Raw genomic sequence first — 17,926 nt, 5'->3', positions numbered from 1 at the left:
CACCCACTGGATGGATGCAACCAAATTCTGATATGGATGAGAACCCAGGAAGGAGTGATCCCAAAGCTCCTGAAGGATGGAAGGGTGCAGAAGGGCATCACAAGGGAAATAAGTAAAATGGGATGGGGATCGGAGAGGAAAGAGGTAGTCTGGAAGGATACTAAGGTTTTAAATGTTGCTGTCTCTAGGACAAGGAATGTTCTAATTTTCCCCTTTTCATTTAGGTCTATCAGCCTTTTCCACTTTTTCTCCAAGAAGTTGGTATACTCTTATTTATTTATTTATTTATTTTTAAATATTTATTTTTGAGAGAGAGAGAGAAAGAGTATAAGCAGGGGAGGGGCAGAGAGAGGGAGACACAGAATACAAAGCAGGCTCCAGGCTCTGAGCTGTCAGCACAGTGCCTGACGAGGGGCTTGAACCCACGAACCGAGAGATCGTGACCTGAGCCGAAGTTGGACGCTTAGCTGACTGAGCCACTCAGGTGCCCTGGAACCGTTATACTTTTAAATAGTAAAAAATAAAAGTTATGTTGTGACAAAAATCAAATTAACAAGATCTAAATATCCTAAGGTAATATTTCTTAACATGCTTTATTTTTTTAAATCTTTTTTAACGTTTATTTATTTTTGAGACAGAGAGAGACAGAGCATGAACGGGGGAGGGTCAGAGAGAGGGAGACACAGAATCTGAAACAGGCTCCAGGCTCTGAGCTGTCAGCACAGAGCCCGACGCGGGGCTTGAACTCACGGACGGCGAGATCATGACCTGAGCCGAAGTCGGCCGCTTAACCAACTGAGTCACCCAGGCGCCCCATTAACATGCTTTATTAAAAAAAATTTTTATTGTAGCAAAATATACAAATGTTTTACATTTTAGCCATTGTTAAGGGTACGATTTGGTGGCATTAAGTATATTCACAATGTTGTACAACCATCACCACCATCCATTTCCAGAAATTTTTCATCATCCCAAATAGAAGAAACTCTGTCCCCATTAGACAATAACTTCCCATTCCCTCCTCCTCCTGCCTCCTAGAAACCTCTATTCTACTCTCTGTCTCTATGAATTTGTGTATTCTAAATCCCTCATACAGGTGGGATCATACAGTACTAATCAATTTGTATCTGACTTATTTCACTTGGCATAATGTTTTCAAGGTCTATTCATGTTGTAGGATGTCATTCCTTTTTAAAGCTGAATAATATTCTACTATATATCTATACCACATGTACTATTTTTAATGGACACTTGGGCTGTCTCCACCTTTTGACTGTTGTAAATAATGTCGATATGAACATTGGTGTGCAAGTATCTGTTCAAGTTCTTGCTTTCAATTCTTTTGGGTATATACCTAAAAGTGGAATTGTTAGGTCATATGGGAATTCTCTAGTTAACTTTTGAGGAACCTCCATACTGTTTTCCATAGCAGCTGCACTATTTTATATTTCTACGAGTTTCCAACTTCTCGACATCCTCATCAACACTTGTTATTTTCCTTGTCTTGTATTATACCCATCTTAATTTGTGTGAAGTGGGATCTCATTATGGTTTTGATTTGCATTTCCCTGATTAAGATGTTGAGCATCTTTTCTTGTGCTTGTTGGCCATTTGCATGTCTTGTTTGGAGAAATGTCTATTCGAGTCCTTTGCCCATTTTTGAATTGGATTTTTTTATTGTTGTTGAGTTGTAGAAGTTCTTTATATATTCTGGATATTAATCCCTTGTCACATCTATGATTTGCAAATATTTTCTCCTGTTCTATGGGTTGTCTTTTCACTCTCTCAAAAGCGTGCTTTAACAGACAAAAACTTATTAATTTTGATGAAGTCCAATTTACCTAATTTTTGTTTTGTTGCTATGCTTTTAGTCCTGTATCCGAGAAATCATTGCCAAATCCAATGTTATGAAGGTTTTCCCCTGTGTTTTCTTCAAAATATTCTATAGTCTTTAGTTCTTATACTTAGGTCTTTAACCCATTTTGAGTTAATTTTGTATATGGCATAAGATAAGAGAACAACTTCATTCTTTTGCGTGTGGGTATCCAGTTTCCCCAGCACACCATTTCTTGAAAAGACTGTCCTTTCTCCTACTGGATGGTCTTGGAACCCATGTCAAAAATTATACCTGCTTTTTGTATTATGAAAGATGATAGATTTTAATGTACTCTCTGGATAAGTGTGAAAATAAAATAGCAATACCTTTCACTTGCATAAAAGGAGGTGATGATATAAGCCTATACTCATTCAGTGCTTTATGAATGAGGCATCATTAACGTCACTGTGGTGTTATATCGCCATGAACATCATATTATAGAGTGGTTTATACCCACTATTTCTTGTGATTCCCACCTTCCTTCTGTAAAGTAAGCAGGACAGTAATAGATGGTCTCATTATATAGATAAGTAAGTTAGGTTCAGAAAACAGCAAGGAATGGGGCACCTGGGTGGCTCAGTTGGTTAAGCATCTGACTTCAGCTCAGGTCATGATCTTGCAGTTTGTGAGTTCAAGCCCTGTGTTGGGCTCTGTGCTGACAGCTCAGAGCCTGGAGCCTGCTTCAGATTCTGTGTCTCCCTCTCTCTCTGTCCCTCCCCTGCTCATGGTCTTTCTCTCTCTCTCTCTCTCTCTCCCTGTCTCAAAAATAAATAAACATTAAAAAATTAATAATAAAAAAGAAAATAGCAAGGAAGTGGCAGAACAAAGGACATGTTTTTTTCACCATCACATAAAAGGGACATCGGAAACAAAGCAACTTTTACACTGAGATCTGGTTCCAATGTTCCTCTTACTGAGAAATTTGTTTGTCTTCCTTCATCCTGAAACAGAGATGGTTTACTGCTCTCTACCTTGAACACAGAAGGAAACAAATGTAACAAGAGGGTAAGAAGTTCGCATACAGCACGCCCGGAAATCAGGGCAAGAACCAAGAACAGATTCAGAACTACCACAGTCTCACCAGGGCTTCTCTTCAATAATTTTAAAGCCTTAAATGTGAAATACCAAATTCACACACAACAACTCCTGGCCAGATAGTCCAACGAAAGCACAATCGATGTGACCTGCTGCAGGACAGGGAGCTGAGCTGGAACTGATGCAAAGATGGCTGTTTAAGTTTATTTAGGAGACAGGTATATGTTCCCTGAAATGAAATTTACTAGGTACCTACCATGGACAAGATGTGTCAGGAGATGTGCAGATACAAAGACAGGAATCCTTGGGAGGCTTCAAAATGGAGCAAACTAGGAAACAGGAAAGAACTCCATTAAGGCAGCAGTATGAAGTGCCTTAAGAGTTTCACCTGAACCTTCTGGAAGGCTGCTCCTGTCAACTAAGGAAGATCTTGAAGTTCATCCGTAACAATGTCCCTTTGGTTAGTCTCCATCAAAAGCCTGTGGGTGGATTTAGTCCACCTGTACGGAGCCCTCAATATGCAAAACCTCTTCTAGATCTTCAAGCACTAAAGGGAAACACAGCCTTCCTGATATAATAATGGGATGGATGGTGAAGCTATAAATTTATTTGGATTTATGATCTGACTCTCTCCCTTCCCTCCATCTGTGCCAAACCATCCGGGGACACTCCTGATTAATCATCTGTGGAAAAAGTACATTACTGCAAGGTGCATGTTCTCACTCAAGTGTTTTCAGCAAGACCCTGGGCAGAGGCTTTCAGGAAAGTTGCTGCTCAGAGGGCATCAAATATTTGGCCTTTCCTGTACGTCCATGCTGTCTAAAACTGGAATGGCAAGAATACCCTTGGGGGCAGGGAGAATAGGAAAGGTATGCAGGTTGGGCAGTCTAAGCCTCAGCGTGAGGCTGGGCAGCTGTCAACAAAGCCACCTGAACAGATGACTCTGAAAGCAAGATGTCCTCTTGTCTGTCCTGATAGCCTTTAGCCAGCCACAGGAGGGAGCATGATATAGCGAGAAGAGGGAAGCTTTGGAGAAAGATTGGTTTAGATTCTGTTTTCTGCCTTTCCGTGTGTGAGCCTGAGCAAGGCCTCTAAGTTTCAGGGTCTTTTACTGAAAAAAGAGAGACCCCTGGCTATATGGACTGGTTGTGGTGGTGAACTTCCAAAATGGTTCCCAAAGAGCCCACCTCTAGGTACTCACACCTTCACATAACTTCCATCACTTAAGTATAAGCTGTACCAAGTGACTTGCCTCTCACGAAGGCAAGTGGCAGAAGTGATGGGATTGTCACTGCTGAGATTAGGTTACAAGACACTGTGACTTCGCCTTGTTTGCCTTCCTTCTCTGTCTCTCCCCCCTTGCTGTGAGCTGCCCTGTGGACCAGTCCACATGAGAAGGAGCAGAGGGCAGCTTCCAGCCCACAGCCTGCAAGGAACCCTCCCAACAATCCTATAAACGAGCTCGGAAACAGTTCTTTTTCCAAGTCAAGTCTTAATATGACTGCAGCCTGGCCAGCACCTTATTGCCACTCATAAGGGACCAGAGCTGGAGGCCCCCTCTAAGCCCCACGCAGATTCCTGACTCCTTATTACCTATGAGGTAATAAGCTATTGTTTCAAACCACTAAATTTGGGGGTAATTTGTTATGCAGCAACAGATAACTAATGCAGAGGATTTAATAAGGGACCACGTACAACAGCCAGTCCGTTAAGTGGTAGCTATTATCCTTAGTGTGAGACGGACTGATTGCCTTCCAAGCCGTTTGTAGAAAAGATGGCGGTATGAGGATTGGGGGGCGGAGGGAGGGAAGGGGATGGCATTTTCCGGGAAATCATGAACTAAGCAGAAACTAAAAAGGGAAATAGAGCCAAATGCCAACTATCTTGTGACATGTGATCATCTCCCTTCTCCATAGTCCCAAAATATTTCATTTGTGCCATGATTATAGCACCAGCACGCCTGGCCCTCTGTCGTGCCCTTGCTCCCTTCTCCCTTACCCTGTCCTCAGACATGGTGACTGTGTCTTTGTTTGCTGAATCCGTCACTATGTCAAACACTGTACTTTGCAAATAATGATGAGACGAGCCCATAATTCTTCTTCCTCCTGTTTCTAAAAATTATTCTGGTAAGGTTTTCGTCCCATTTTTTTTTTTCTTATTGAAATTCCCCTTGTCTTTCAAAGTCCAGTTCACAGACGTCTTTCTCTGCACAGTCTTGATGACTTCTAGCTCTTTTTTCAGCAATATTCCCTCACTCCTTGATTCTCACAACAAACTCTTTGTTCCTGCAGTGAGTTCTTGTCTTCCCTGGGGCTCTTTGCTAGAACCTATGTGCTGTAACCGTCTCTCCCTCTAGATGGCAGCCTCTGGACCTGCAGGGGCAGTCAGTCAGTCCTCTTCACCCTCTCGAGCCCAGTGCCCACCCCAGGTTTGCAATGGGTTCTCAGAACTAATGACTGAAAGAATAAATTATTCCAAATGGTTCTCTGAGAGTTAAATAAATCTCTGAGGACAAGACGGGGCGGTGGGGGGGGGGGACCAAGAAGGCAGGTCACAAATTGTAACAGATTTTTTCACCAAAGCCATAGGGGGCCACAAGTGCCCTCCAACCCAAACAAGTTTACAGAGCCTATGGGATCTCACAGGTTTTCTTCTCCAAGCACTCTGAGGATCCCTACTGACACCATCCCTAGGACAAAGAAGACGCAGCCATGAACACCACCCACCTTGAAAAGAAGAACAGGTAAGAAGGATACAAACAGATGTTGTTAGAAACATAACTCAGGAGGGTACCATAAACAAGAATGCCTGGAATTCATTGTCCACGGTGAAGGCCAACCTGTGGTCCTCTGCCCCCTCCCTGCTCCAGCACACCATTGATCAGGACCTAGGTCTGACAGGAGTTCACCTCCACGTAGAACTCAGTTCTGGGCTAAACAGGACCAAAGCCTTTGGTGATTTCTACCTCCTTTTGGGCAAGGAGAGCCCAAGATGCCATAAAGAGGTGGAGAATGGGAGGTACTTGTGACACTGTGACAACATGAGGCCATCATGAAGCTAAAGCAGGGCAGTAACTCCTACAACTCACATTGGATGAGAGAACGTCCGTCGCCTTGGCAACCCCTTCTCCCTGCAGACAATCTCAACTCAAGGATGGCCAAGCCCCAGGTGAGGGGGAACCAGGTCCATCCACTACTGGGGCCCCAGTTCCTGAGGACAGGGCCTCGGTCTCCCTGGAGGCACCGACTGAGCCATAGGAGGTCTAAGTCTAGGCTTACTGCTTCTGGTGCCCTCATCTCAAAGGCACTGGTCAGCACCCATTTGTGCTGGTAACTGGTCACAATAACCCATCCAGGCTAGGGATAAGTTGGCTCCTGCCTGCCTGGTGGTAGCTGGTCAGCACATACCCATCTGGCAGTGGTTGATCAGTACTTGTCTGCTTGGCCTGATTTTCCAGCACTGTCTATGAGCAGACCTGTGAATTAAGTAAACACAATTGACAAGAAGACCTGGACTGGAAGAATGGATGAAAGTTGGAATAGAAGAGGAAAGGAACAACCTTCCCATAATTTATAGTTTACAGGGTGTTTCTGTATGGTTTCTTTCTTTTGATTTTTCCCCCCCTAACACTGGGGTCCAGGTGAAGTCGGCCCACTTTTACATGGCTATCCATTCCATTTATTTCACAGATATTTGGGGAGCACCTATTCTGGGCCCAACTCTTGGGAAGTTCTGTGGGTAGAGAGAGGAACAAAATGCAGCTCCTGTTCTCAAAGAGCATAACTCCAAGAGAGAAGAGGAAGACATCATTATGCTCGTCCTAATAACAGCTAACAGAACTGAGCTCTTCTGCACTCCAGGCACCATCATTAGTAATAACTCATGGAATCCTCACAACAATTTTGTGAAGTAGGCACCACAATTATCCTTATTTTATAGAGAAGAAAACTGAGGTCCAGAAAGGCTAACCACATTTCCCAAATCCTCTCAGCTAGTAAATACAGAGGTAATATTTGAACCCAAGAAACCTGCTGTAAAGTCTACACCCTTAGGCACTATAGATAATCAAGCCCAACGTGATATGCTAAGTAGCAACTTAGAAATGACCACTTTGCTATCGTAGTGAGGAGGAATGAGTAAGGCAAAAGACTGGAGAATCTAGGGCAGGAGGTCATTTAAACAGGGCTCTTCCAGAACCCAAAAGACTCACATCACTTCTATTTTTAAGGCTTTGGTATATTAAAATAAATATATAAAGTCAAAGTTACAGAATTTTGGTATATTTGAGGTGTTTATACTTAACATTGATAGCAATACATATGTGATATAATGCAATGTAATTGTCTTATCATAAGATAATTCCAAGATTATGAAAATATACTGATTCATTGTGCATTTCAGGTAGGATGGTCCAAACAGACAAGGCTGCATGACAAACATGATCTTCTTTTGGTTCTGTCAATATATCTCTGTGATTGGATGGAAGTTTTCACTTGGAGCTAAGTTCAAACATTTAAATCTGTTGCTCCCTTGTGATGAGGATCTGGGAGCTAAATGGGGGTCTCCTATGACTGGCCTTGGCTTTCGACAATTTTTTTTGAAAGTTTATTTATTCTGAGGGCGGTGGGATGGGAAGAGAGAGAGGAAAAGGAAGAGAATCCCAAGTAGGCTCCACACTGTCACTGAAGAACCTGATGTGGGGCTCAAACTCACAAAGCACGAGATCATGACCTGAGCCGACGTTGGACGCTTAACCAATTGAGCCACCCAGGTGTCCCTCAACAATGCCTTAAGGCCAGACAGGCAGTGCAGGGTGGTGGCTAAAGAGGACATTCTACAGCAATATTGCATGGGTGTGAGTCTCAGTTCTGCCACTTACTAGTTGTGTGATCTTGAGCAAATTACTTAGCTGATCTTTGCCTCTGTTTCCCCATCCATAAAATAAGGATAACAATAATACCTAGCTCCTAGGTTTGCTGTGAGTATTAAATATGTTAATACGTGCAAAGTGCTTAAAAAGGAGACTGGCATACAGCAAGTCCTCAATAAGTGTTAGGCATCATTATTTCAAAGAAAGAACAGGCACTTTTGGTGTTCAAAGAATAAAATAAATTTCAGTCAAAAGAACCAGCATATACAAAGGCACAGTAGTGCGAAATACAAGAAACATTATGGGAACTGAAAGTGACTCCATGTGAGGTAGGAAAAGTGTAGACTTAGGTGGGGACAAGCCTGGTACACCAGGATAAGGAATTAGAGCGAATTCTTCAGAAAATGGGGACACTGGTGAGTGGTGAGTCTGACCAGAAGGTACCGAGGCTCAGAATTATAAGTGACTCAACTCAGGCAGCACATGGAAGAGTTGGAACTCAAAGATGGATCTTCTGCCTTGAAATTCTATGTTCTCTTCTTTCAACAGGAATGAGCTTGTGTATCCCACCACCCCCTGCCCCCCACAACCGTCTCATCCATCTTCTCATGTGGCCATGCTGGCTTTCTCCAGGAAGCCACTCCTCCTCAATTCTCAGTCCATACAACTCAGGTATCATTACCACCGCCACCACGGGGGCCACGTAGGACTCAAACTGTGCCAATCACAGCATCATCTGGGTGTCACCATCAACACCCACATTTTCTGAGCACTTAGCATTTGCCAGGCACTGCTCTAAGAGATTCCCATGCCTTACCTCATTTAATTTTCACAACCACCCTTGGTAGTAAGCAGTATTAATTTTCTCTATTAAGAAATCAAAGCCATTCTAAATCCAAAGTCCATCTGCTTTACCCTGTTATGCTGCCTCCTGCCCGTTGGTCTGGAAGGAGCCTGGCACCTCCCCAAAAGTCAGCTCAGAAGAACCACTGGAACAAGCTACTCTCTTATTTCCAAAGTTATTCAGTCCCATTACTTAAAATAAATACAGAAACCAAACCCACATCGTCCTTCTAAATTAAGCTGAGCTTCAAATACGTGCTCACTCTAGAAGTTGATGAACACACACATTAGTTCCTCAAACATTGACTGCCCCTCCTGGGTCAGGGTCCATGCATGGCCTTAAGAAGTACAGAGATGAACAGGACAAGAGTTCAGCCCAGGGGCAAGGGCACAATGCTGTGGGAAGTCAGATTCTACAATAGCTTGCCCTGGAGCAACTGGTCCTAACTGTGGCCATGGGATTGTCAGATGCAGAGCTCAGCTCTGGCCTGGTTGCTCCCCCAAAGCAGAGTGGGGGAGCAGGAAAAGAAAGGGTAGGCAGCAGCCACGTGGGTAGTGTCATCATGCCACATGACATGCTATGCGACACAGGACCGACTGCTCTGATATTTCCTAATCTGTACCAAAAAGCATGATACATTGGGCTTACACACTGCATGCATTTTTAAAAATTGCATACAACCCCATATTCTACTTTGGAAATTAAGTTTTAATTTAGTGAACTTTTAGAGCCATGCTCTTTCGCAGTGACATGAAATTTGAAGGGGAGAGAAAAGTGAAAGTAGAAAATCAAGATCACCCATCACCCCACCACTCAGAAGCAACCACTGTTCACCTCCTTCCAATCCTTTCTATATACATTTTTAACACAGTTGAGATCATACTGTATAATCAATTTTGTATCTTGCTTTTCAGAAATGTGAATTTAAAAGTCAAGCACCCAAGAACCCTGGCTATCTCATCAACACTTCAGATGCCTCAGAAATGCATTGGAATTTTTAAAAATTGATTCTACAAATCTCCCCCTCCACTTCTCTTCTGACCACGTGGGATTTGCAGCAGAATACACATGATATAGACACATCCCCTGAAGTGTAATAGATTTGAATTGCACACAAGTTGGTGAATGAATGTCTAAATAATTAGGAGGTTGATTAATCTAAAATATAGGAGCATGAGAGAAATTCAAAGCTACAGATTCAACAGAGAGATCTGCAAGCCTGTTCTGCTAATGGAGACGGAGGGAGGTGAGAGACTGAGACCATAGAATATGGTAACAGAGCCAGCTGCTCCCATGGGCATCAGATTGCTCAGGACCTGTCATCTTGGCTGTGTACTGCTGCTGGTCAAGAGGCCTCCTGGCATGCTAAGGCCGGACAATGTGGGTTCAAATTCAGGCTTTGCTGCTTATTAACTTTGTGACCTTGGGCAGACCATTTAATCTCTCTGAACCCCAGTCTTCTCATCTATAAACAGGAATGATATAATAATGCCTGCCTTGTAGTATTGTTGTAATGATTAATTAAGCCCAGACTTGTAAAACATTCCAAACACATAGCAAAATCTTAGGAAATGTTAGCTCTTACTACCTGGAAAGCAGTATGTCCTAGAGCAGTGGCTTTCTCAAATTTTTGGACCGTAGCTCACAAGAGCAAATACATTTGGCATCATTGCCCAGAACATACAAACACATATGTTGTAGTTATGTCTATGTATGTGTGTGCACATATATGTTTGTGTGTATGTGTTTCATTAAACGTTAGTTATCTACACCTGTACAGTGCAGTTATATTTTCCATTCCACTTTATTTCATTTTTGAAAATCCTGGTTGCAAACCAGTAAAAGTGATTTCATGACTCTCTACTGGGTCTCTGTTGGCAATCTGAAAAACATGAGCCTAATGGAAAGCACATAGATATTGGTGTGAAAAAAAAAAAAAAAAGAATTCCCTGGGAGCAGATCTCATCTCTGCCACTTACTACCTGCGTAACTGTAGGAAAGTTCTCGTGTGTTTGTTTGCTTTGAAAACAATCTGATCTTCAGTTTCCTCATCTATAAAATGAACACAGTGGCCATCCTACCAGCGTATATGATACCACACAGGGCTTGGCACCTATTGGTAGGTACTCCATCCGCTGTAGCTTTTGTGATTGATCTGCTTTGCTATGCAGACAGGACTCCAAGAGAAGCTTGCCCCCATTACCAATGCCTTTGGGACCTCCAAATGCAATTACCGCAGGGCTTTGTCTCAGGGCTTGGTGTGGAAGCAGCTTCCGAGGTCTGTGATACCCTTGCTTAACAGCATGCTTCCAAGTCCCGCTATTTGGATTTGATTTTTTAAAGTACTTCCTTTATTTTAATTCAGACCCCAGGGACCTGGAAAGTACACCACTGCTTTTTCCCAATAAAAATCAGACTGGCAATAAGCATATTGCATTTGAAATGGTGAAGCTGGGCTCGCCTTCAAAGGACACCGCATTAGGACTTGGCTCACCCCCAGCCTGTGTTCGACAGTCGATTTCCCTGGAGGAAACTTGGCCACAGCCTCACAGGCTGGTGGGCTGAAAGAAACCTTAGCTTTAACTAACTCTTTTACAACTGGGCCAAAGAGACACTAAGAGGAGAGAGAAACTATCCGAGCAACATCAATGGCAAACTGGGACTCACACACAACTCATACCCTATCCTGGAAACCCTGAGCAAACCAAAGCATCCAGCCCTCTTGGTCCCCCAAGCCTGACCTTATGAGGGCTCTCCTTTGCTCAACAGGCCTCAGTTATCAGAGGCATTTTAATTCTCAGGGAGAGTACTTGTAAGGTTGCTAGACTTAACAAAAACAATTTCAGTGTAAAAAATTGTTTTAAATATATAGCATCTATGAGATACCAGGCACTCTTTGAATTGCTTTAGTCATCTTCACTCACCTAATTTTCATAGCCTTGTGGGATGGATCCTATTCTCATTATCCCCATTTTAAATATTATAAAACGGAGGCACACAGGGATTAAATGATTTGCCCAAATTCTTGGGGCTAGAAAGTAGCCAATCTGCGATTTGAAACCTGGCTGACTTACTCAAGTCTGTGTCCTTAAGTATCCTTGACCTTGTTGATGACATGAATGGCCGGCCCTTCCTCTGGGCTCACTGCGAGCCAGGCACTGTTATAAGCCCTTTACATGGATCAACTCATTGACTCTTCACAACAACCTTGTGAGGTAGATGTTATTACACCCATTTCCTGTAATAGTATTCTACCAGTGACCAGAGCTGTTTTTTTCTGGAATCTTTGAGGACCTTCTAGAAGTTTGAAGGACCCTCTACTCAGAAACAGCATGGGGGTCAAATTGCCTGGCAGAGAAGGGTTTTGTTCTTCAGCGGTGGGCTCCTGAGTAAGAGACGTTGTAGCTGTTGAGCCATTAGTCAAACTCACATTTTTCCACAGACCTCCTCCATGCCAGGCACCTGGCCGAGTTGTGAGGCCTCAAAGATGCACTCATTCTCTGCCCTCAAGATGGTTACAATTTAAAACAAAAAAGTTGGTAGCTGCCATTTTAAAGCTCTTGCCATGGGTCAGACACACTGCCCAGCGCTTCCCATGTGCAAGGTCTTAGTCTCCTCCTAACAACGTTTACTGAGGTTAGTATTATTACCTCTGAAGTCAAAGTTGGTGAAGCCAGTGTTCAAACCTAAGTTTGCCTGACTCCAAAGCCCATGCCCTCAATAACTAAATCATACCCAATCTTCACCCAGGGTATAGAATCAAGCCAAGTGCACACCACAATCATTACTCCAACATCTAGCTCACCCATTCTCCATTGTGAAATAGCCTGAGATTTGACTCCATCCTGTCTCCAAGGGTGATTGGTCCAAACCAATCTGGATTCTCTTATCCCCTTCTATGGTGATTGGTTCACATGCCAGACTTAAGCCAATGGGCAAGTGGCAGTCACACGTGTGCACGGATTGGTTCAGGTGACCTAATCAGAGAGAAGCTCTGAACTCTCTTCTGGTCGTGGAAGGAGGGTCATTCTTCCTTTGTAACTCTAAGCAAAAAGGGTGAGGCACCTCTTCTCTTGGCATCCATCTTGCAATAGGGAGGAAAGCACGCCTGAGAATGGAGCCAAGGCATGGAAGGGTACAGAGGTGAGGGAAGGGCAGAAAAACAGAAGTGGAGCTCTGGACCCTACACAACCTACCTGTCACTTTCTCATTTATGTGGATCAAGGGATCCTCTTTAATGTGCAGGTCAGTTTACTTGCTTGTAAATGAGAACATCCTAACTAATACACAAAGTGTTTGAAAGAGATTGATATTTACAAAGCTCACAGTTACCATTCTAAACTTCTTATGTATTTGCCAAGTAAATGTGACAAAACTTCCCCAAAATTTATAAGTGAAAAAAATAGAATAGATTTATCTAATACAATTCTTTAAAGGAATTTAAATTCTCAAAACCACTGTATAAATACAACAAAAGACTCTACAACAAACCAGAAAACATATTTGAAACGCACCATGACAATTAGGAAGCATATATCCACACAATTGTATAAATTAATAAAAAATAAGCACTTTGAAACTAAGCTCATTGAAAAGAAATGAACAAAGACATGAGCAGGCGTTTCTTAGCCTAGAAGAAAGAGAAATGGTAATAAACACAAATTTGTACAGACTGTGTGATACCTTGATGTTTGTCCCATCAGCAGGACAAGAAGAAGAAGGAATGGTAGGTAGTACTCAGGATTAGAGAAGGTGAGTAGAAACTCACACTCAATCAACAAAACTAAAAGGCAACCCATGGAATGGGAGAAGATATTTGCAAATGACACCTCTGATAAAGGGTTAGTATCCAAAATACATAAAGGACTTACAAAACTCAACACCCAAAAAACAAATAATCCAATTAAAAATCGGCAGAAGACATGAACAGATATTTCTCCAAAGAAGACATCCCGATGGCCAACAGATACATGAAAAGATGTTCATCATCACTTATCATCAGCGAAATGCAAATCAAAACTACAATGAGATACTACCTCACACCTGTCAGAATGGCTAAAATCAAAAACACAAAAAATAGCAGGTGTTGGGGAAGATGTGGAGAAAAGGAAACCCTCTTGCACTATTGGTGGGAGTGCAAAATAGTGCAGTTACTGTGGAAAACAGCATGGAATTTCCTTAAAAAGTTAAAAATAGAACCACCCTATGATCCAGCGATTGCATTACTGGGTATTTATCCAAAGAATACAAAACCACGAATTCAAAGGGATACACGCACCCCTATGTTTATAGCAGCATTATCTACAAGAGCCAAACTATGGAAGCAGCCCAAGTTTCCACTGATAGATGAATGGATAAAGAAGAGGTGGTAAATATACAAGGGACTATTATTCAGCCATAAAAATGAATGACATCTTGCTATTTGCAATGAAATGGTTGAAACTAGAAAGTGTAATGCTAAACAATATAAGTCAGTCAGAGAAAGACAAATACCATGTGACTTCATTTATAGGTGGAATTTAAGAAACAAAACAAATGGGCAAAGAGGAAAAAAGAGAGACAAAGAGGCAAACCAAGAAACAGACCCTTAATAACTAGAGAACAAACTGATGGTTACTAGAGGGGAGGGGGTGGGGGGAGATGGGGGAAACAAGGTGATGGGGATTAAGGCATGTACCTGTTGTGATGAGCCCAGGTGATTAAAATAAAAAGCTTCTAAAAACAATAAATAAAAGTCAAGCTGTGCCTTCAAGCTGTGCCTCTAAAAAAGAAAAGAAGAAACACTCTCATGTCCTGCTGGATTAAGTGTAAATTGATACCCCCTCTCTGAGGGACAATTTAGCAGTAAGCACCACAATTTTTAAAAATATTTCTTTATTTCTGGGAGAGCGCAAGAGGATGAGGAGTGGGGCGGGGGGGGGGGGTGGACAGAGGATATGAAGTGGGCTCTGCGCTGACAGGCTGACAGCAGCCAGCCCGGTGTGGGGCTTGAACTCACGAACCAGGAGATCATGACCTGAGCCGAAGTCAGATGCTCAACTCACTGGGCCACCCAGGTGTCACTGAACCACAATTTTTAAAATATACATATACCATTTGGTTCATCCACTCCTATTCTTACAATTTTATCTAAGCAAATAATCCAAGTAGCATGCAAAGTTATGTGTTCAAGTCTATTCATTGCAATCGGGGGCGGGGGGGGGCAATAATGAAAACTGGAAACAATATGCAACAGTAGGTGATTGGTTAAATAAACAGTGGCAGTTTCATATAAATGGAGTCTCATGCGGCTGGTTAGAAAGACAATATTGCTCTATAAAAAAAAGGATGATATACTCTTTAGTTACAAGAGCAGTTTACAGAAGAAAAAATATGTGTATTCTATGTGATATATGTATGTTAGAGATGGTAAAAGATATGTTATCTGTGAGTCTAAAACTGGAAGCCCCTAAACACCAGAAGATCTAAAATCTTTAGAATAGAAAGTTTTGTTCTAAATGGGTTTCTTTTTTCACAATTATCTTTTAAGATCCTCCTGCTGTAATAACGATTGGGTGAGTTATGAACAGCCTGCAGATAACAGGCTGGCTTGGACGGGGCAGGGTTGGTGGGGGGGCGGAGGAACGGGTCATCACAGACACGGGGAAAGAAGCCATTTAGTGTAGTGAGGATCCTGTCTCAAGGGAGGAGGGTCACTTAGCACCCTGCTGAAGGCGCTCCGGATCCGGGTAAAAGGAAATTTGAAAGGAAACTGTGACAAGAGCGAGGCCCTGTTGCTGATGGTGCTTTTCAAAAGAGCTGCAGTGTCTCAAAAGTTGTTGCAGCAAATCCTGATCACGAGTGACTTTTGCCACATCTCCGCCTAGAGATCAGGAAGGATGTCCTGGGAAACAAAAATGCACCGTGCATTTTTATCGTTATGTAATGTTCTTAAGAATGCTTTCCTAATTACTTTTTTGTTTGTTTAGTGGGAAAATTCACAAAGAAAATGCAGTATTGCGTTGGCATCACCAAGTAGGTAAGTTTTATGTAACTCCCCCCCCCCCCCATTTTCAGGTAAAAAGAGACATTTTCGACAGATACCACATGATGACATCTGTAATCTATACTTTACTACAGTCACAGGCCATAATTATATTAAATCAAAAGGTTTTTACATTTAGTTATTTCTTGCCACATGCTACATATCTTCCATCCTAATATATTGTTCCATTAGTATGTTCCTTTGAAGTTAAGAATCTAAATCCCAGAAATATTGTTAATGTAAAATATGTCAGATTCTGGACCTTCTAGGTAACTAATCAGTGTGTGTGTGTGTGTGTGTGTGTGTGTGCGTGCACACACACGCGTATGTGTGTAAATATTAACAGTGTTTGTGGGTGGTTTAAATTATTTTTTTCTAATATTTTTTATGCTGAGCATACTAGTAGTATAAATTTAACAAACTCAGGTGTTCAAGACATGCTATTTTCTTCATTTCCTTATTTTTAAACTCTATTTATTTTGAGAGAGAGAGAGAGCTGAGCAGGGGAGGGGCAGAGGGAGAGGGAGAAAGAAAGAATCCCAAGCAGGCTCCGCACTACCAGCACAGAGTCTAATGTAGGGTTCGAACCCACAAACCGTGAGATCATGACCTGAGCCAGAATCAAGAGTTAGACACTCAACCAACAGAGCCACGCAGGTGTCCCTTCTTAATTTTCTTATAAGCGAGTTTAATTCCTAGTCTCAGCCCCATTCCTCTTTGTGGCAGAAATGCAATCTTGTTCAAATCACAAAGTGTCAAGTCATAAGTAGGCGGGAGGCCTCTGGTTGGCCATTGTCACATTCTGTCCACACTGGTCACTTCTACACGCTCCTTGCCCGGACCACAGGCCCTCCAGGCCTGTTTCTCAGTGTCTCCCAGATGCCCTGCTGGACCAGGGTGAAAGCTAGAAGGCACCCTCAGGCATCCCCTCTCCTGTCTCTCTTATCAACTGTTCCCTGCCATGCAGGAAAATTCTGTAAATTTGCCTTCTCCAAGCTCTGCTCAGGCAATGCAAGAGCTCTCTGTATTCTTGAATCCCCCAAGATCTCTTGGGGGATCAAGCCCCAAGCCTTAAATTCTTTGCCCTCTGCCCTCCTCACTGCTTTAGTCCAGCAAATCTTATCTAGTGGTGGAGAGGTGTGTACAGGGGAAATGAACACACAAAATCACTTCTGATCAGTCACATACACTTCTACACAGCTTTGGGTTTGTTTGGTTTTTTTTAAGGCTAACTTCAAGAATTTGCCTCATGTTCTCTGGTTACACATTGTGTCACATGTCCTGTTACACATATATTGAGTTATTTAATTTAAAAAAGTAAACCAAGGCACCTGGGGAGCTCAGTCAGTTAAGTGTCCAACTTCAGCTCAGGTCATGATCTCTCAGTTTGTGAGTCCGAGCCCCAAGTCGGGCTCTGTGCTGACAGCTCAGAGCCTGGAGCCTGCTTTGGATTCTGTGTCTCCCTCTTTCTGCCTCTCCCCTACTTGTGCTCTCTCTCTCTCTCTCAAAATAAATAAACATTAAAAAAAATTTAATAAAAAATAAATAAGTAAACCAATACAGAAAACCACAGAGTCCATTCTCACTGTATTTTTATCTTGCATAATTATTGTAGTATTATTACCTCTATCGTAAAATAATAAATGTGTGCAGTGATTTAATACTGCTTTTCCTACATACCAAGTAATGATCTTGGTGCTGTCTACCTATTAACTCTGCTGATCCTAAAAACAACTCTTCCAGGAGGCGTTAATAGCATTCCCACTTTGACGATGGGAGCACTGAGTCAAAAGAGAGATTATGTAACCTGCCTGAGGTCACACAGCTTATTAGTACAAGAGCCAGGACTCAATCCCAGGACTCAGGTGCAGGGTCTGTGCATCTCATTGAGAGATGAAGCACCTTGCTAAACGTTACTTGTTTCACAGCTTCGAACCTGGGACCAGAACCCAGGTGTTCTGACTCTGAATCTCATCTTTTCCCTCTGCATCTCTTTGCTCTTTGAGATTGACAAAGCTGACGATTTTGCCAACCAAGGCCAGTGCAAAACTACCATTCACTTCCACACAGGCTGTCTGGGAAAGCTTTGCTGTGATTTGTGAGTCTAATCCCTAGTGGGACTGTCATTGTTTAAGATTCTTAATAGACACAATTGTCAGGTCTGGCTCTCAGGTTCAAAAAGATAACTGCTCAAGTACAAGACAGGGAAGGAGAGACTTAGCAACCATAGCCGATGAGAAAATTCCCGGTGGGGATTTTCACGGACATGGAACTGAG

The sequence above is a fragment of the Lynx rufus genome, unplaced genomic scaffold (assembly GCF_022079265.1).
Source record: "Lynx rufus isolate CCGP_SWC_20201006 ecotype Redwood Valley unplaced genomic scaffold, mLynRuf1.p SCAF_2, whole genome shotgun sequence".
Taxonomy (NCBI): domain Eukaryota; kingdom Metazoa; phylum Chordata; class Mammalia; order Carnivora; family Felidae; genus Lynx; species Lynx rufus.
Note: the sequence above shows the minus strand (reverse complement) of the source record.